At 43.7% G+C, this 20840-nt stretch overlaps 1 protein-coding gene across 7 annotated transcripts in view; it reads left to right on the top strand.

Moving 5' to 3' along the window:
• Positions 1-421: 421 nt before the first annotated feature.
• gtf2ird1 (GTF2I repeat domain containing 1) overlaps positions 422-20840 on the top strand; it is a 121488-nt gene continuing 101069 nt past the window's right edge. Inside the window, exons 1-2 of one of the 7 annotated variants that reach the window (XM_055657928.1) lie at positions 422-767; positions 4252-4381. The gene's annotated coding sequence lies outside the window, so the exon portion shown is untranslated. Of the gene's footprint in view, positions 768-788; positions 941-976; positions 1111-1816; positions 2215-2259; positions 2776-4251; positions 4382-20840 lie in introns of those variants that run through there. The other 6 variants (XM_055657923.1, XM_055657929.1, XM_055657925.1 and 3 more) reach the window with 6 other exon arrangements.

Here is a 20840-nt window from a genome sequence, read left to right as displayed (position 1 = left end):
AGATCGGGTGGGTGCACTGTCTTTTGCCCAGAGTAGGGGAATCGAGGACCAGAGGACATAGGTTCAAGGTGAAAGGGAAAAGATTTAATAGGAATCGGAGGGGTAACTTTTTCATGCAAAGGGTGGTGGGTGTATGGAACGAGCTGCCAGATGAAGTAGTTGAGGCTGGGACTATCGCAACATTTAAGAAACAGTTAGACAAGTTAATGAATAGGGCAACTTTGGAGGGATATGGACCAAGCGCAGGCAGGTGGGACATGTTGGCCGGTGTGGGCAAGTTGGGCCGAAGGGCTTGCTTCCACACTGTATCACTCTATGACTCTCAAGTTCAACATTCAGACTTTGAACCATATCACCATTCCTCCAACAGTTACTTGTGTCCACATTCTGGAAATCCCTCTCTGCAGCTGGTGGGAGATCCCTCGCCAAAGGGATCAGCAGCGGTTGAAGAAGGCGGCTTACCACCACCTTCTCAAGGGCAATTAGGGAATAGGCAATAAACACTGGCCTTGCCAGAGACGCCCACATACCAGAAATGAATAAATAAATTCTTTACTCAGAGGGAAGAGAATCTTTGGAATTTTCTACTGCAGGGGATGGGGGTGGTTGGGTTTTGTCCAGCAAGTCGTTCAAAATTTAGATTAATAGATTTTACTGTGTTAAAGGATCAACGGCTAGCAGGGTCGGATTGTAAATTGATGTCATTGAATTGTACACCGAAGGAACGCCAATGGTTTAATTGAATGGTGGAATAGATTAGAGAAAAGGTATGTTTGAATCTACTCTTTGTCTTGTCGCAAGCATTCTAGTAAATGTGTATGTAAAAAAAAACCCTGTGGGATTAAATGAAAAAGTCTCCCAAAACGCATCGTAGTCTTAATCAGTGGCCCGGTGCAGCATTCAGAGAGTTAACAGAATGGCTACCGGCTGAAGAAAAGAGGTGAGTTCAATTTACTTGTCAGTTGTCCGCTGAACTGTGCCGCCTCTGCGCTGCAAAAGTTAACTCCGGGATTTGTTTGCAAGGCGCATTATTTATTATTTGCGACCGACCGCTCAGTCCACTGACGATTCGGGACTTCCGCTGAATGTGCACATTGTGTGTTAGCGCAGGTTTGTTTCCTTCCCTCCCCTCCTCCTCCTCCTCCCTCATTCGGTCTCATCGGGATGGCGAACTGCGGACTCAGGGTCGGCCATTTGATGAGAGCGCGTAACTGTCTCTTGCTATCGGCCCCGTGGGAATGATCACATGGTCTCTCCCTCGCCGTAATCTACACCCTGAAAAGAAGGGCAGAGAGAGAGAGAGAGAAAAAACCTGCAGCGCATTTACATTCTGCAGATTAAACAACGTGGTTATTTGATACATGCTTTTCGCAGAACAAAACAAAACAGTTCTTTATAAGAATAAGAAACTAATCGCCCAAAATATATATATTTAAAGCCCTTGATTAAGAGCTAGTGTGCTCTCCCTCCTTGTGTGTGTGTGTGTATATATATATATATATATATATATTTAAATACGTTAATAACAGTGTTTTCTTTGTAGGGTTTTAATGGAAGAAAATTGATGCGCGCGGTTTCACGCGCTCTTTCTTGTCAATTCCACTTCTTCCGCGCCCCCGATTTCTCTCTCTTGTCAATTTCACCTCTTTCCCCCCGCCCCCCGCTTCTCTCTTCTTGTCAATTTCACCTCTTCCCCCCGCCCCCCGTTTCCCTCTCCTTGTCAATTTCACCTTTCCCCGCCCCCTGTTTCTCTCCCCTTGTCAATTTCAAGGTGCCGTAATTTGGCGAAAAGAATGGGACATGTGTGTGCCTTAATCCGTATGTAAATTACAGCCAATGAAGGAGTGTGTAGGATTGGAGCTGGGATTAGCAGGGGCGAATGAGTTTCTGCTTTACTGGGATTAGAGAACAAAGGCTAGTCTGAGCAGAGCCAGCAACAAAAAAAAATCTGCCAAACCGTGCCTAGCCTGCAATCAGGACAAAAAGATACCCCTTCAGAAAAAAAAGACCTCGGATTGTACTTCTCCAAAAAAAAATCAAACAAGGCAACAACAAAAAATCCGGATTGGTCTAAAGGAGAAATCTAGGACGTTGGGAAGTTATTTTTATTTATTTAAAAAAAAAATAGAAGGAACTCCTGTGTGTTTGTATGTGTTTTTTTTCTTTTGGGAAAGAAGAGATCAGCGCTGTGGTGGGTCGTCTAAATTTAAAGGTGTAAGTAGCAATAACAGAAACAAACCAGAACAAGTTGTCACAATGTTTCATATTTTAAAGATACATATTGTATCCTGCGGTGACACGTGACTGGCTGGGGTACAACACGTTGCCTGGAGTCATTCAGTCAGAATTTTCAGTCGACTTTTAAGGGGGGCATTTTATGGACGCCGCTGGTTTAATTAATCTGACATGTTATGCACGGCACCCCTTCCCCCACTGGCGGTTCCTGGTACTTCAAACTCCGATGTGTGTGTGTGCGTGCAGCGGTCTGCTGTGTGCCTCAGAGAGAGTGAGGGAGGGATAAAGTGGCCGCAGACCGGGTCGCAGCGTTGTACCCGGTCACTCACCGGTCTCCGTCAGCTTTCAAACGCAATCGCGGTCGGTTTCCGCAGTTTGTGAGCAATTCCGAGTGATAAACAAAATAATCGCTCCCACCCCCACCGCCTCCAAGAAGTACTTCGGTGTTTATCCCCCTTTTCCTCTTAACATCTCCTCTGCAGAAGTGACCGATTATTCGAATTTATTAATTACCTTATCGCCTAAAATGTGCTTTTATTGGTATTTTTTCCACGCTTTTAATTTTATTTACAACGATCCTCTCCTTTTGACTGGCCTTAATCTCGTGTTGAATTGTATTTTAGATTTGTCGTCGCTACAATTTAAAACAAAATCTAAAGGGGTTTCTTAAGGTCATGAGATCTTCCGCGTCTTATTTGGTTAAATTGGATGTCATTTGTGTCGAATAAAGTAACAGTTTTTGCAGTTTTCACTTGGGCGACTGATGCTACCAGCCTTCAGGGAAGGGAGGTGCGAGTGCATCTGGTGTCAGCGTGGGCCCTGCCCAGGAGGGGGGAGGGGAGGGTGCTTCCAGGTATAGAATATTTGAGAAACAACCCGTATTCTCAATGGTCCTTAAAGTGGTGCTAATGTTGGGATAAGAATGTGTATTGTCAATATTTTGACTTGGTTCCCCAAAGAGAAGAGCTGGGATCACTGGCCTGCCGTTTGATCTCCTGTGATGCCGTCATTTAGAACAACCCCACTATATACAAAAACCTTTCCACGTTCAGATTCAGATTCAATTTTAATTGTCATTGTCAGTGTACAGTACAGAGACAACGAAATGCATTTAGCATCTCCCAGATGGGACTCAGAGATGTGGGAATAGAGTGAAACTTGCTGCCTTTCTCCATTTCGGCTCATCCCAAAATGCTTTGCCCGTGAAGCCCGTCAATTGTTGTGATGTGGGAAGTACAGCGTTAGAATTACAGAGCAAGCTCCCACAAAACAGTAACCTGATCAGATAATCTGTGTTTAATGATGTCGGTCTCGTGATCAACATTGATCAGGGAACTGTGGAGTGCCCCCTACTTAGACCTTGCAGTATGACGTTATCTTCTCACCGAAAGGTGCCACCTTGGGACCGGTGGTGCTGTGGTGTGGAATGAGCGCTGATATCTGTGCTCGGGTCCTTGGAGCCCAGGCCTTCTGACAGAGGAGTACATGCAACTGATACACAATGTGTAAAATGATGCAGCGTTATTGCTACATCTTGTCAAAGCTTGTACTGCAGATTGCTGCACGTGCTTCAGAGCGAGTTGTGAGTTCATGTTCCTATCTGGGGACTTGGGCAACAAATATCTGCGCCAAGGGATTGCAACACGATGGGAGGTTAAACATGTAAAGAGAGTTGTGGTTTGCACTCTCGTGTAGGAGTAAAAGCTATTTTGAAAATGTTGTTCGTAGAAACAAAATGCAGATGCGGGTTTCCAAATACGTCCCACAGTGCTGGTGTAACTCAACGAGTCAGGCAACATCTCTGGAGAACATGGACAAATTATATTTCTGGTTAGGGCACAAACTGAAAAGTTGCGTATATATGTTCCCCAGAGATGCTTCCCCAGAGTTACTCCAGCAATTTGTGTCCATATTTGAAAAAGTTGTTCTTCTCTTGCTCTGGTTAGTTTGATGCCTCAATCAATATCACCTAAATAAATATATATATATATATGTTTTGTTTATCTTCATTTCCAGGATGCGGGCATCACCGACTACTACACCAGCACTTATTGCCCATTCATAATTGCTCTTGAGAAGGTGATGGTGAGCTGCCTTATTGAACTGCTGCAGTCTGTGTACTGATCATACTCCACAGTGTTGTTGGGTAAGGAGTTTCAGAATCTTCACCCAGTCTGGCCATTATCTTGTTGCTGTTGTTTAAACTTGTCCAAGAATAAACTGCACTGTTTTCTACATGATAAAAGTAGCTGCACTCCTTATGTAGTCTTATTGATTGTGTAGTGTGCTTTGGGACCCCTGAGTTGTGAAAGGTATTATTTGAATGTATGTGTGCATTTCCTTCAGTTATTTGTAATGAGAAAGTGGTTGAGAAAGTCAGGAATCTATTTGGCATCATGTCCTTGCATTCCTTGATGCTGTGTATGAAGTAAATTAGACATACAATTAAAGTGCCTTTTTTAAAAAAAAAGTCACAGACTGCATTACTACAGCACTGCAATCTTCTTTTAGCTCTTCATTTTCTTATGAAGCATATTTTGGCATTATTGTCTTTGAGGAAGAGACTAAAGTCATTATGCTTATTAAACCAACAACTTTTATTTGTATGTCACTTTCAATAAGCAAAATGGCCTGAAAAGCTTCACCGGGGCAAAATTTGACTAATTTGCATATTAAGACAGGTCGTCAAAAGCTTGGTTAAAGTAACATTTTTCGAATGTACTAAAAAACGAAAATAGAGACAGAGAGGTTTAAGGAAGGAACACGTCTGATGACCTACACCTGAAAGTAGATACATTTGTGGAGGCTGAAGGTAGGAGATTCATAGATGTCTCACAAGGTTATAGAGCTGGAGAGGGGGAATGAAACCATGGATGTGGACATTTATTAAATATGATCCAAGGGAATGTGTATGCACAAAGATGATGAATGAACAGGAATTGGTTGGAGAAAAAGCAGTAGAGGCTTGGATGTTCTCAACGGGATGAACATTGAAGGCCAGTCTGCAGTGCAACAGAAATGTGAGTTTCATCTGTGTATGATCCATGCCGTGGGGAACTGAAGCAATGTGATAGCAGAAGTAGCCAGCCTCAGTCATGGTGGATGTTAGACGGAAGTTCTTCATTAGGTCATCAAGGCCACAGACTGCCTTGTCCAGTTTCCAATAGTTGCCAGGAAGATAAATATAGAAAATATGGTGAATATAGTAAATAGACAAGTACATGATCTGACAACAAATAGCTTTGGGTCATCTAATGTTTTGTTGAAACAAAGAGATTATCATACATTCATAAGTGATAGGTGCAGAATTAGGCCATTCGACCCATTAAGTCTACTCTGCCATGGCTGATAACAATGTTGATATGGAAGAGTACCCAGAGTAGCCAGTCCTCTGGCTAAGATTAGATGTATGATGGAAGCAATAAGGTCCTGCCTAGCAGGACAGCAGTGGAGAGATTGTGGAGAGGAGCGGTGGCGACTGAAGACCACAGATAGGATGTGATGGGAGATGTTACTTTGTCACATTCACTCGGGATATGATTTTTGTTATTGATAACAGTCCTTTTGAAACTGGGACATGAATAGATAGCTGATTGGGGGGAATTAAAGTGGGGAAGATGGTTGGAGTTGATGGGCATGTTATAGAACTTTAGAGAGGAAATTAGGATTGGAAATTAAATGGAGGTTTGAGGAAGGAGGTAATGATTATAGAGGTAGACAAGCAGCTGAGAGACCTGTCAATGTCATTTAAGCTGGAAACTTGCAAGGGATGTTGAGTGGTCAATAATTTAGTGGGAGCAGCTGCTAGTTGGGACAAGGAAAGGACCTAGATGAAGGCGTGATTAGGGCTAAGGGGAATCTCAGGAAGTTTGGTCCAAATGGTTTGTGAAATGAGGAAACTGTTGGAGGCAGCTGATCGGATGGTTATTTGTGAAGAAGACCTTGACCCTCTAGCATTGGTGGTGAAGATACAGTGGAGGTTTGATGAGAATGATTGCAGTACAAAGGAGAGGATTACATTCCAGCATGTGGTACAATGCTCTTCATTTTGTCATCACTAATATTTTGGTGCAATTGCTGCATAAATCGTCATTGTGCAGCTAGATCCTTTAGTTTGCTTTAGCTGAAATAAAAATTCACCATTCAGAATGTTTTGCTTCTCATCATTTTACGGTGATCTTCACTGCCCACAGTCCCCATCAACACACAACATTCTCTGTCAGAATGCATTCAGCTGAGTTAGTTGCTACCAAGCATTAGATGAAGAACCCATTAAACCAGAATGATATCTTGTAATTCTGGGAACTGGAATACTGGGATCAGTATGTGTAGGAAGGAACTGCAGTTGCTGGTTTACACTGAAGATGGACACAAAATGCTGGAGTAACACCGCGGGACAGGCAGCATCTCTGAGTCTGAGGTCTCGACCCGAAATGCCACCCATTCCTTCCATCCAGAGATGTTGCCTCTCCTGCTGTGTGACTACAGCATTTTGTGTCTATCTTCCATGGGATCAATGTGGTTTCCCACTTAACTGACTGAATGTGTCTGGAGCCTTGAAGCAGGGGATCTTGGCCCGAGGAGGATTCTGAGCTAGATTATCCTGTCAGTTGATTTGGACTTTGCTGCAGGATCGCTCCAGTGTTCTTGATGTCCCCTTTGTCTCAGAAACAGACAGGAAGGAATGGGGATGTTGCTGCCTGGTAAACCATGAGATTTGTCCCAGGTTTTGATCTTCAAACGCTGTTTTTTTCAAATGGCCAAAGGCTGTGCTGGCACATTGAAGGCAATGGTGAATTTCATCACTAATAACTGTCTTCACTGAGGAGTGGCGCTAGTCTTGAGCCATGTTTATTACCATATGCACGAGTATGGTCCAGTACAGGTCCAATGACAATCTTGCCTGCGGATCTATTACCGGCACTTAGACTTAAGGGCCTGTCCCACTGTACGAGGTAATTCAAGAGTTCTCCTGTGTTTCCCCTGATTTGAACTCTGATAATTACGGTAATAGCCGCTCGTAGGTACATTTTTCAACGTTGAAAAAACTTCACGATCTTACCGAGTTTCCCCGAGTATCTGCTGTTAGCATTACGAGCCTCTAAGAGACGTCCCGAGCTCCGACATACCCACTACATACATTCTACGTACTTACCACGAGTTTGATTTTTTTTTTTTTAAACTCAGCAGAGCTCTTGGGTAAACTCGTAGAGTGGGACGGGCCCTTTGGGCAACACACAAAAGCTAAATTATACATAAATTACTTACATTCCACCAGACAGAGAAAATAAAAAGACATTAGTGCAAAAATCTTCACTTGGTAAACAAGTCCAAGATAGTCCAAGCGGTGGTCCGTGGTGTTCCATTGTCCAGGTACAATTACTGTTGCACAGGTCAGTTTGAGAACCTGATTGTTGTAGGAAAGTAGCTGTCCCTGAACCTGGCGGAGTGTGACTCAAGGTGTCTATACCACATCTCCGATGGTTGCAATGAATAGAGGGCATGACCTGGATAGTGGGAATCCTTGATGATAGATGCTGCCATCTTCAGGCAACCAACACCTTATGTTGATGGTGGGGAAGGCTGTGCCCATGATGCACTGGGCTGGCTCCTGTGATATCATGGGTGGACCACTTTTTCCAAGGACTTATTGTGGATCTTTAATTTTAGAAGTTAGAGTGTACAGTTGGGCAGGTTGGTAGATCTCGTGAGGCCTATTTCCTCTTGTGTACTTGAGTCATAGAGTTGATGATGGCCTGGAGCTCAGTCTGATTCTTTGCAGAAGCGAGCTTCACCTACACATCCCAGCTTGCTGACTGAAGTTGGAGTGATCTTGGTGAGGAATGTAGTTTGAACAGTCTGCTGTTAGTCCTGTGGGAGTGGACCTAAGCCACAGGATGTTTATTGGAGGTGAGATGCACTGTTGCAGGAAGGATGATGGAGAAAGATTTTGGAGTGGTGACAGCCTTGCTTGAAACCAGTCTGCTCTGGAATTGGTTTGAGGTGGGCTTGGTTGGGATGAAGCCTTGCACGCTGCAATGTATAAATCTGATCAATTTCTGTGGACACCCAAATTTGAGAAGAATGCTCCACGGTCCCTCTCGAAGGATGGAATCAAAGACATTTGTGAGGCTACAAGAGCCCGCGTGCAATGATTTGTGCTGCTTCCTGGTATATACCCTATGAGGGCATTTGGAATTAAGCTACCAGTCACTTTCACATGATCTTTGGCAGCATGTCCTAACCTTAATACAATTGAATTTTTTTTTTCCTGACCTCTGATAAACTTGCTGCACGTGATTCCAGATAAGATAGCATTAAATTGCTGGGGAGATGTGGGGAATGGTTGTTTAATGCCCCACAAGAACTCCTCACTGCAGAAGGCTGTGGAGGCTAAGTCAATGGATATTTGTACGGCAAAGATTGATAGATTCTTAATTAGTACGGGTGTCCGGGGTAATGGGGAGAAGGCAGGAGAATAGGGTTGAGAGGGAAAGATAGATCAGCCATGATTGAACGGTGGAGTAAACCTCATGGGCTGAATGGCCCAATTCTGCTCCTATTACTTATGAAGTAGGCTGGTAGAACAGCTGGTCTTTTCCAGTCTGATGTTTCTACACACTTGGAGAACATCATGATAGTTTCCTAGTAAACTTGTGACTTCCCTATATTTACAGGTGGCGGGTTTCCCTGTGGTTGGCACTCACTTTGTTTATTTATATTTGTTTATGAATCAACAACCAGTTTGCCTTTTGCTGTTCCGGGGGGTGTAACGATGAAATAAAATGTGTGCAGATAAAAAAAAAAAGATCAGACTCTGAGAGATGAAACGCCACAGTTACATTGTTCAAATACCACAAGATTAGTTTCCTAGGCGATGGATCCCAGTCGCCATGGACACAAGGGTCCTGGAATTAGGATTGTGAATTTTCTATCCTAGTCACACAGATGGAGCAGGACCTGAAGCGTTGAGTTCAAAGGATCCAGTCGGAAGCCTTCACTGCATCTCAGGCCCACTGTGCACCCCGTGGCACAGCAGTGAGAAGAGCAGCAACTCCTGGCTGGAGTTGCAGTCTCTTCCCCCCCCCCCCCCCTCCACGATATCTCTCCTGTATGCCTTTTCAACACAAAGAACATGCACAGTGGAAACAGCAGCAGCTCCTCCTTGGGCCTGCCTCTGTTTATTGATTTCTTGTGCAAGCAACCTCCAAGGGCCTTTGTTGCAAACGATCTTCTGTGCTTCTTTCATCCCAACGTGGGTCCTTTTGAAAGCTTTTTTTAATTTTTAAAGCACTTTGTTCCTTTTCTTGAGGTACCGGGGACTATAGGAATAGTCAGCATTTGCCACTAAATGAAGATCGACACAAAATGCTGGAGTAACTCAGCGGGACAGGCAGCATCTCTGGAGAGAAGGAATGGATGACGTTTCGAGTCGAGACCCTCCTTCAGACTAAAGAATGGTCTCGACCCGAAAAGTCACCTATTCCTTCTCGCCAGAGATGCTGCTTGTCCCGCTGAGTTACTCCAACATTTTGTGTCGATCTTTGGCATAAACCAGCATCTGCAGTTGCTTCCTGCAGCATTTGCCGCTCATATCTAAATCCCTCCACCCTGCTGGAGGGCTCGGATTGCCGGGTTAGACTTGCCTGTGATTCTCCTTAACGTTGAAAAGCCAGCGGATGCTCACACTTGGTCTTGCCGAATTAGTAACATTTGAGAGCAATAATGAAGGAGGTTTGGGATCCGTGAAGCTGTGGATCCAGTGAAAGGTTGAACATCAGACTGGAAGTGATCCAGCGGTATAGAACCCAGGAGAAAAGTGGTTTGAGAATGGAAAGTATTACTCTGATTAATGTCATGATTAATGATAATCTGATTTTCATCTCAAATCCCAGTTCTATAACATAAAGGATCTTTAGATGGATGTCATGTAATGCTGCTGGTTAGAATGGGTTGCGCAGGTTCAAAGGCACTCCTCCGGTTTACTTTGCAATTGTTTTTGTTATTTAACTTACCAGTAGCTCCTGTTTGTCAGGCTGTGCTTGTTTTACCTTGCTCTGCAGATGTAGTTGGGATCATTTCCATCTCGCTTCTCTACATTCCTTCCATCAGATCAATTGGCATTCACTCATGTCCTGATCTGACCTTAGCCCAAAACTCTTTGCTTTCTTTTTGTGTCTGATTGCTCAGATTTTTTTATAGTTTATAGTTTGGAGGTACAGCGCAGAAACAGGCCCGCACACTTAACGCTATCCTACACACACTAGGGACAATTTACATTTACACCAAGCCAAATAACCTACAGACCTGTACGTCTGGAGTGAGGGACGAAACTGAAGATCTCGGAGAAAACCCACATGGTCATGGGGAGAGCGTACAAGCTCCATACAGGCAGCACTCGTAGTCGGGATGGAACCCGGATCTCTGGCGCTGCAAGCGCTGTAAAGCAGCAACTCTACCGCTGCGCCATCGTGCTGCCCAGTCATTTCACATTTCGCCACTTTCCTTTGTGGAGCAGTAAGTTGTGTTTCTTTCATATCTAAAGCAGTTAGTAAAATATTGCTAAAAATATAAGTTTACAATGGATGTGCATGGTGGAAAGTGACCCTTCTCATCAACAACTAGGGTTTTGTTTTATCTAGACACAGGTGGTGAGGGGTGGTTATAGACATATTTCAGGAGTTTTATGGGATTCCAAGCAAGAGTTTTTAATGTAATGGACTCAAGAGTTAGCGTGGCTATTATCTGAACATGATGTTCCGAGCTACCTAGAAAGAAAAATATGTTTCCCAATTATATAACCAGACAGGGGCTGCAAAGTATGAGATAATAATGGGCATATGTTCTAAATTAAATGCATTATGTGTTACCAAGGCATAATATTCCTATTAGATAATACAGAAGGGTGTAGCTGGATAATATTGTCCCTTGATACTATATAACAATTTCTATCAATCAATGTTATAAAAGTGCAAATGATAGCTACATTTTCACTTCGAGTCTTTTAGTGCCTAGCTGGTATTGATCATTCATTTAACATAAATGCAACCATTAGCAATTTAATAATATGGGTTGCTGTAATTTGAACAGACTGCCAAGTGCCCATTTTGAATATCTGGTTCCATTTTAACTCATGAAGCTGTTTGTCTCGCAAACTGTCTTCTGTTGAATCGTTGCAGCTGTGAGACCTGTAATCCATTCCAGCATATTTCTCCGGGTTGCATTGTATTTTTGATTAAATTAAATTGTCTTTCTTCAAAATGAATGAAGGGGTTAAAAGACGGTCTCCCAGGCAGTGTTGCAGTCCCTGTTACTTCTGCTACGGGAATTGATTCTTTTGATTGATCCAACATGCTGCCTGAGGGTGCTTTATTTGAAGGAATATGTTATGCCAATATTGAAAGTGATACAAGAAGATGAATATAATGACTTCACTCTTGTACAAGAGGGCTATTGTGTGTCTTCAAAAATAGTTCAATGAGCCATAATTGATGTTTTTCTATGTATTGTTTCATGCAATGCTAAATGTGTGCCAAACTCTACGATTGATGTCTTGTGCTGTAAATACATTCCATGCTTCACTATAAAGTAGAAGGGGAGTTGGTCCATTGAGTCAATGCTGGTTCAGAGAGCAGTTCCATTTCCAGAACTGATTTTCCCTCGAACCCATTCTCCCCACACTCTTACTAACCATGAACTCGAGGGGCAATTTAGTGGCCAGTTAACCCACCAATGCACACGTCTTTGGAATGTGGGAGGAAACGCGAGGACCTTGTGGAGACCCTCGCAGTCATAGAGATGTGCATGCCCCCCCCCCACAAGCAACATCGAGTTCAGGATCAAATCCAGGTCTCGGGAGCTGTCTGGCAACAGCTAGATGCAGGAAAAGATTTCCCAATGTTGGGCGAGTCCAGAACCAGGGGCCACACAGTCTTAGATTTAAGGGGAGGTCATTTAAGACTGAGGTGAGAAAAAACTTTTTCACCCAGAGAGTTGTGAATTTATGGAATTCCCTGCCGCAGAGGGCAGTGGAGGCCAAGTCACTGGATTGATTTAAGAGAGAGTTACTGCAGATCGAGCTTTAGGGGCTAGTGGAGTCGAGGGATATGGGGAGAAGGCAGGCACGGATTATTGATAGGGGAAGATCAGCCATGATCACAATGAATGGCGGTGCTGGCTCGAAGGGCTGAATGGCCTCCTCCTGCACCTAGTTTCTATGTTAGCTCTACCTGCTGTGCCAATGTGCCTCCCTCCATAGATTTATTTATTTTAGAAACTCTAATCAGGGGTGATAAATGCCCCTCATAATTCTAGAAGCAGTTTACTGGGAAGACAGAACTTCAAGACTTGCAGGAGAAATGATACACAGAGAAAACAATTTTTAAGCATGATACCAAATAGTGGCTCTCTAAATTATTAGACATTTTAATAATGTTTCAATCCCCAAGGCCTTGTTATTTTAAAAAGTTGTCTTATGGACTTTTATTGATGTTGGAAGACTGTTTTTTGAATTGGAGGCCTGTGTTGAGTGCTGTGCCTCGGGGATTATTGATGCTGGGCCCATTGTAGTCCATCATTTGTTTAAACAATTTGAATGAGAATGTACAAAGCATGGTTCCTGAATTCACCGATGATAATAAAATGAGTGATGATGTATTTGCGAAAATGTTATCAAGCAGCAGGATCTCGATCATTGAACGATCATAGATTTATAGGGAGAGATTGGGCAGGCTGGGTCTTTATTTCTTGAAGCATAGGAGATTGAGGGATGAGTTTATAGAGGTGGCTAAGGGTGAATGCACAGATTTTGTTCCCTACCAGGGTCAAGAACTAAAGGTTGTCATTCGGGGTGAGAGGGGTAAAATTTAATAGGTACCTGAGGGGCAACTTTTTCACACAGAGGATGGTATGTATATGGAACAAGCTGCCAGAGGAAATAGTTGAAGTGGGTATTGGATGGGTGCATAGCTAGAAAAGCAATAGAGGGATATTAGTCAAATGTGGGAAATTGGGGCTAGAAAGGCACCTTGGTCAGCATGGATGAGTTTGGCTGAAGGGCCTGATTCCATGGGGCTGTGTGATTCCATTACTCCATTTTAGTTTGCTTTTCCTACTCCCTTCTTGCCAATGATGCTTTGCCAGAGATTTCCATCTTTCCTGACCCTGGAAGGGGCTTGTCTTCATCTGGGATGCAGCCATATTTTTTTTTTTCAAAGTTGGACTACAATTCCCCATCGCTCACACCCATAGCTTCAAGGATTAGTGTATGGTTACCAATGGCTATACCTTGCTGGTTCCATGTTAAATGAAGTGTTAGGGTGAGGAGATGTTCACTTTTCCTTCAGTGGGAGTCAATGAGACACCAGTCTTGCCTTTTTATTTGGTCAAATTTTGTATGTGAAGAAAACTGCAAGGTAGCTGGTGTTATTTTGTGTTGATGTAGAAGCAGAACTTTGAAATTGGTGACTTGAAAGATTGTCAAACGGCAAGTAAATCTGTACAATGAACCTGCAATGAGCTGAATTAGTGTGTGAACCAGTGAATAGAGGGGTGCAGTGGGTAGAGCTGCTGCCTCACAGCGTCAGAGACACTGGTTCCATCCTGACCTTGGGTGCCGTCTGTGTGGGGTTTGCCTGTCCTCCCTGTGACTGTGTGGGTTTCCGCCGGGTGCACAGGAGTCCCAGTAAATGAGATTTGTTGCCATGTGAGAAATCGGTGGTGTGGATTTGGTTGAACTCTGGTTTGTGTGGAGTGTGAGCAAACTGTGTCTGTGTGTAGTTCTAGATGTGGTTCCTATAAAGGGGAATGAAATGATAGAAAAGGATTCAGGTTAGCAAAGCAAAACTTACAACAATGAATGAGATTGAATTGAAAGGGGAACTGAGAAGTGCTGTAATGAAATCTAATGAAGTTAAAACTAATTCTTAACTCTACCTGTCGAGTGTGTAAGCTTTCAAGCAAATAGATAAAAAAATATTCGATAGGGATTGCTGTTTAAAAGTATTTGTTTATAAAGGAGGAATTGGGTGAATTAAGTGGTTTAGAATGGACGAAGAAATATAGAATAAATAATAATGATATCTGGAGTGCCAGTTTTATTCTTGTCCATTCGAAAGCCAATTGGATAAGCCTGAATAATGTGGATTGATGTTTGTTTTTCTTTTGATGATCGTCAAGGGGTAACTTGAGAAAGATTTATTTTGGTGGATGCATTTCAGGAGGGAGAGTGCAGGATTATAGTTGCCGGTTGTGTTGGGTGGAACTGGACTCCAACCAATTGAGCCTTGTCTTTTGTCCATGATGCTGGCTGCCCTGATCAACTTTCCAAATAGCTATTTATATCTAGATATGATAATACATTGAATATTGTAGAATGAGATGTGGAGAAATATCTGAGCAGAAATGGTGTTGATCTGCAATTGAAATACTGTGTATTTTGGTCCTGTAAACTTGAGGGCTTTAGTTCAGATACATGGCATCCTTTTCTTCCTGTTCTCAGTGTTGACCAAGGCTGGTAGAAACTATCTCTCCATTTCCCAGGCCCCTGTATCTCCCCTCAGTGTATCTAACGTTGAGATTGGTTTACATTTCCCACTTTACCAGTCTATGCTTTCTCTGACTGTTTTTAGTTGCATGGACTAGTTGGCCACGAGGAACTAGATTGGCATCAAATTGGTCTTGCATTCAAGCTAAAATGCAAGTTGAACTAGATATGAATGATTGGATGTACACACAATTCATTGTTTGCCACCCTGACAGTTGCCTGTACCTCTGAGTTGTTATCTAATAATTTTGTCGATCACTGTTAATTAGCCTCTAACACGTTTAGATATGATGTCAGGCAAAATCAAATGATGAAATTTGGAAACCCCTCAAGTATGCTGGCTGCAGTGTCTGATTGGATCTGACTTTGGTGGCTATTTTTGGCATATCTGTACCCTGTGACATATTGAGGTAGTCATTCGAAAACAACAGCATACATGAGTCTGGGTCTGAAGAAGGATCTCGACCCGAAACGTTACAGAGATGCTGCCTGTCCCGCTGAGTTACTCCAGCTTGTTGTGTCTATCATATGCGAGTCAGTGGTCTTAATTCTGATGCACAACCGTTCTCTCATCCCTTATTTTATGCACCTTTTGATAACAACATTTTTTTACTCCAAGTATCATGGAACAGAACTTGGGCTGGCTGATACTTTTATGTTGACTGCTTAAACCACAATCTGGATCGCCATGTGCAGAGCTTCATCGACATGAGATGTACAAATTGTATGATGGAGACAAATTGTGTCAATGGCCCAGAGATTGTGAAGTGGATGGGCTGTAAATGGCCGGAAGAGGGACAGTGAGTTGATCCCCCAGAGGCAGTTATTCCCACAGAGAGTGGTGAATCTCTGGAATTCTCTGCCACAGAGGGTAGTTGAGGCCAGTTCATTGGCTATATTTAAGAAGGAGTTAGATGTGGCCCTTGTGGCTAAAGGTATCAGGGGGTATGGAGAGAAGGCAGGTACAGGATACTGAGTTGGATGATCAGCCATGATCATATTGAATGTCGGTGCAGGCTCGAAGGGCCGAATGGCCTACTCCTGCACCTATTTTCTTTGTTTCTATGTTATTATTTTAGGTTCTGGTGTTAACCCTGGGACCTGAATGAAATTTGTACCCATTGTTCTGAGTAAGTTTCCCAGTGGGCCAGTTCCATTTATCTTTCATTCCACCCTCATCTGCTTTCACCTATCATCCATGAGTCTCTGTTTCTATTGTTCTTTCTCCCACTTGAATCCACTTCTCTAATTTTTTTTTCTTATGTTTCCACCCATCGCTTATCTGCCTCTGCCTCTCTCTGCCTCTCTCTCTGCCTCTCTCTCTCTCTGCCTCTCTCTGCCTCTCTCTCTGCCTCTCTCTCTGCCTCTCTCTCTGCCTCTCTCTCTGCCTCTCTCTGCCTCTCTCTGCCTCTCTCTGCCTCTCAGAAAAAATGGGTTCTCGTTTAAATGGCCCTTCCCAGCAGATGAAAGATGCATTTCTATCGAAGATGCTTTGAGCTGTCTGAGGAAGGGTTTTGGCCCGAAATGTTGCATATTTCCTTCACTGCATAGATGCTGCTGCACCCGCTGAGTTTCTCTAGCATTTTTGTGTACCTTTGGAAATCCTTGGATCTTCTCTGCACCCCCTCAAATGAGAAAGCTTGCTGAAGCTGTCCTTCACTGATGGAAGCCATTTTGGCTCAGTGACCTTGACAAACTCAGCCAGGATTGCTATAGCTTTGTGGTTCTGGGTCAGAGCTGGTGCCAACCAGTGCCAAATGCAATTTAAGGAAAGGCTGTGTGTGTGTGTGTGTGTGTGCGCGTGTGGCCAACAGTTACACATTTGAGCACAATTTCTGCAGCACTTGGTGTTGCTGGAGGGGTTTTGTTCAAACTGCAAAAACCACAACAGATTGGATCTTGTTTCACAGCGATACCATTCAGTTTTATAAATTTCTGTCTGTCGTGAAACACTCTACTACTTTTAGCTGAGGGGAGGAAATTAAGATATTTAATTCTGTTTTGTGGATATTTTGCCCGTGAATTTGGTAAAACTGCAAAACCTCCCCAAAAATAATTCCCTGCGTTGAAATTCAATCTCTTCATGGCAATGCCGAAAACCTTCATCCTTGTCTTTGCATCAATTAGAGTACAGAGGTCAGGTCACCATCTGTGGGAAAATAAAGGAGCTATCATTTCAGTGTTTTGACCTCTCACCTTTTTAAATTTGTGTTTCAGTATAGTCTTGAGCCCCATTTATCTGGGAGAGCAGGAATCCAGGGATAATATTGGGCATGGGAATTGCATTTTATCTAGTCCATTCAGAGTTTTAAGACCAGTGACAATCATTTGCAGCTTGTCCTTGCATTGCTGGTTTTTGTTTTGTTTACATTCCACGCTACGAGTAATAGTCAAGAACCTTGTGTCACGGTGTCAGGACAACAGCCTAACCCTCAACGCCAGCAAGACAAAAGAGTTGTTGACCCAAAGAAGTTGGGGTAAATACAATCCTGATGTTTTTTTTGTTTAGTTTAGAGATACAGCGTGGAAACAGGCCATTCGGCCCACCGTGTATGTACTGACCAGTGATCCCCGCACATTAACACTATCCTACACACACTGGGGACAATTTACACTTGTACCAAGCCAATTAACCTACAAACCTGTACGTCTTTGGAGTGTGGGAGAAAACTGAAGATCTCGGAGAAAACCCACGCAGTCACGGGGAGAGCGTACAAACTCCGTACAGACAGCACCCGTGGTCGGGATCGAACCCGGGTCTCCGGCACTGCAATCGCTGTAAAGCAGCAACTTCACCGCTTAGCAGCAGAGCTGCTATTGAGATAGTTGACAGCTGCCTGGGCATCTGTGTCACCATAACCCCAACTTGCAGAGAGTGGTGAACACAGCCCAGTCCATCACAGGCTCGTTGCTTCCTTCCTTCCTTCCTTCCTGTCCATTTTCAGGTGTGTTGCAACAGGAAGGCTGGAAGTATCATCAGGGATGCTAACCACATTGGTTATTCACTGGCCATTCACGCTTCTCTCCTCTTCCTTCTGGGAGAAAATACAAGAGCTTAAAAGGTCCAACATCCAGACTTAAAGGACCTGTCCCACTTGGGCGACATTTTCGGCGACATCCTACAAAGAGGTTGACGCGAGGTGACACGTGTAATGACGCGCGGTGTCTCCTTGCCGCCGCTGGATTTTGGAATGTTCAAAATCTTTCTGCGTAGGCTGTCCTGTAGGTGACGCATGGTGACGCAAAGTCATGACCTCGGCTAATTCATTTTGCGACGGCCTATGTCATCATACGTCAACCTGTTGTCCTCGGATGTCGTAGACAGTGACGCAGCCCGTCGTATATTACCGTATCGTGTGGACCGAGGGTGGACGCATGTTTACTTCGGCTGTCGCTGTTTGGCGTCTGTGCGGTTGCAGGATGTCGTAGGCGCTGTCGTATGCTGCTGGTGTTGAGGTCCTGGAAATTGTGATGTTGGCTGTCGCAGATTGTCGCAGCTTGACGTCAACTGTGTCGTGGCCTGTTGTAGATTGTCGTACAACTTGACGGTTTTTCGGCGACTGCGGGCGTCAATGACCCCATACAGTGGGCGCTGAAAAAAATCGCAATGTGGGACCGGCCCTTAAGAACTTTTTTCCCCACTGCTATTCAACTCCTTCACCTCCTTCACACTCCATTCCCAAAGGTATTCTTCCTTTGAACTCTACCTCATTTCATTATTTTGTTATTATAATTTAATATTCGTACACATTTCTTCACCGTTACACTGCCATCTTGAACAATTCTGCTGTTTTGCACCAATCGGTGTATTTATCATTCCTGTATCTGTGCTGTTAATTCTATGAGCTTCATGCGAACAAGTAATTTCAGTGTACCCTGGTGTCTATGATGACAAATTAATCGTAATATGGAAAAAAGCAGGTACAGGAAGAGAGAAGTAGTCCCAGGAGAGAATAGTTTCTGATGATAATGCAACATTTAAGATGCAAAGAAGGATGGTAAAGGATGTCATTTGGAGGAAAGCCAGTCGACTTCCACCTCGAGTCCAGGGGAAGAGTTGTAAGGAGCAACATGGTACTCGGGGAGGCCGAAGGGCCTGTTTCCACACTGTATCACTCTGACTCCATGACTGTGTTGGAATAACCCGGCAGGTCGGGCAACATCTCCAGAGATGCTGCCTGACGTGAAGAATTACTCCAGCACTTTGTGTCCTTTTGTATATTAACCAGCATCTGCAGTTCCTTGTTTGCTCGTTGTTTTAATTTTATCCATCTTCCCTCTGCCAAGATAGATGTTTTGTGTTGACTTTGCTGCGATATAGGGTTTGCACAACAGAATGGTTGTGATTCGGAGCTGCCTTACTTTTTGGCCTCGCCGATCCTCCATATGGTGGTGGCCCGGAAAGAGTGCCTCACATGTCCTGAAATTCATCCAGCCCGGATCAGCTGGACTGGGAGGGAACTATAAACAGCAACATTACCCGCACTGTCTTCTGATGCCGTGACTTTGCAAGGTTAAATATTCACCTAACATGGAATCTGACAACTGTATGCTCCCACCTGGTTTGTTGCATTTTATTATTTTCTAGGTTCAATCAAAAGTAATTTTTTTTCCCCTGCATTCCTGGGTTGGTCACAGCAATGTGTCTAGCTGGAGAGGTAAATCTGGCTGATTCCCAGTCTGACAAACTAAATCTATTCCAGCCAGACCCAGTCAGCTGGTTGGTTTATTTTTAGTCTAGATTAGCATGTTCCTAGACTCAGTCACAAGGGACTTGAAGGGAATGGGGTCATGTCATTCAAATAATATTCCTCTCAGTAAGACCTGTGACCTTCCTAATACGTGGTGCCCAGAATTGGTCTGAATACGCCAACTGAGGTGCAATACATTGAACAAGGTTTGACATAAATTCCAGAATTTGCTCTGTAAGTCTAATAAATAGGACAGGAGCGGTAACATTTCAAAGAAGCAGAGAGTTTTAGGGAGAGTATTCCTGAAGTTTGGGATCATGTTAGAATGATTTGCCTGAAGAATGGATCGACTGGGCTTAAATTTCAAAAACAGAAAGCAGACTATTATCTAAATGGTGGCCGATTGGGAAAGGGGGAGATGCAGCGAGACCTGGGTGTCATGGTACACCAGTCATTGAAGGTAGGCATGCAGGTGCAGCAGGCAGTAAAGAAAGCGAATGGTATGTTAGCTTTCATTGCAAAAGGATTTGAGTATAGGAGCAGAGAGGTTCCACTGCAGTTGTACAGGGTCTTGGTGAGACCACACCTGGAGTATTGCGTACAGTTTTGGTCTCCAAATCTGAGGAAGGACATTATTGCCATAGAGGGAGTGCAGAGACGGTTCACCAGACTGATTCCTGGGATGTCAGGACTGTCTTATGAAGAAAGACTGGATAGACTTGGTTTATACTCTCTAGAATTTAAAGATTGAGAGGGGATCTTATAGAAACTTACAAAATTCTTAAGGGGTTGGACAGGCTAGATGCAGGAAGATTGTTCCCGATGTTAGGGAAGTCCAGGACAAGGGGTCACAGCTTAAGGATAAAGGGGAAATCCTTTAAAACCGAGATGAGAAGAACTTTTTTCACGCAGAGAGTGGTGAATCTCTGGAACTCTCTGCCACAGAGGGTAGTTGAGGCCAGTTCATTGGCTATATTTAAGAGGGAGTTAGATGTGGCCCTTGTGGCTAAGGGGATCAGGGGGTATGGGAGAGAAGGCAGGTACGGGATACTGAGTTGGATGATCAGCCATGATCATATTGAATGGCGGAAGGCTCGAAGGGCTGAATGGCCTACTCCTGCACCTAATTTCTATGTTTCTATGTTTCTAGATGGATCCTTTAGAAATTTATAAAATTCTTAAGAGATTTGACAGGCTAGATGCGGGAAAAATGTTCCCGATGTTGGGGGAGTCCAGACAAGGAGGTTACAGTTTAAGAATAAGAGGTAGGCCATTTAGGACTGAGATGAGGAAAAATGTTTTCACCCAGAGAGTTGTGAATTTGTGGAATTCTCTCCCACAGAAGGCAGTGGAGGCCAATTCACTGGATG

Source organism: Leucoraja erinacea, chromosome 28, assembly GCF_028641065.1.
Source record: "Leucoraja erinacea ecotype New England chromosome 28, Leri_hhj_1, whole genome shotgun sequence".
Classification (NCBI taxonomy): Eukaryota; Metazoa; Chordata; class Chondrichthyes; order Rajiformes; family Rajidae; genus Leucoraja; species Leucoraja erinaceus.
Note: the sequence above shows the minus strand (reverse complement) of the source record. Positions and strands in the feature narration are given on the sequence as shown.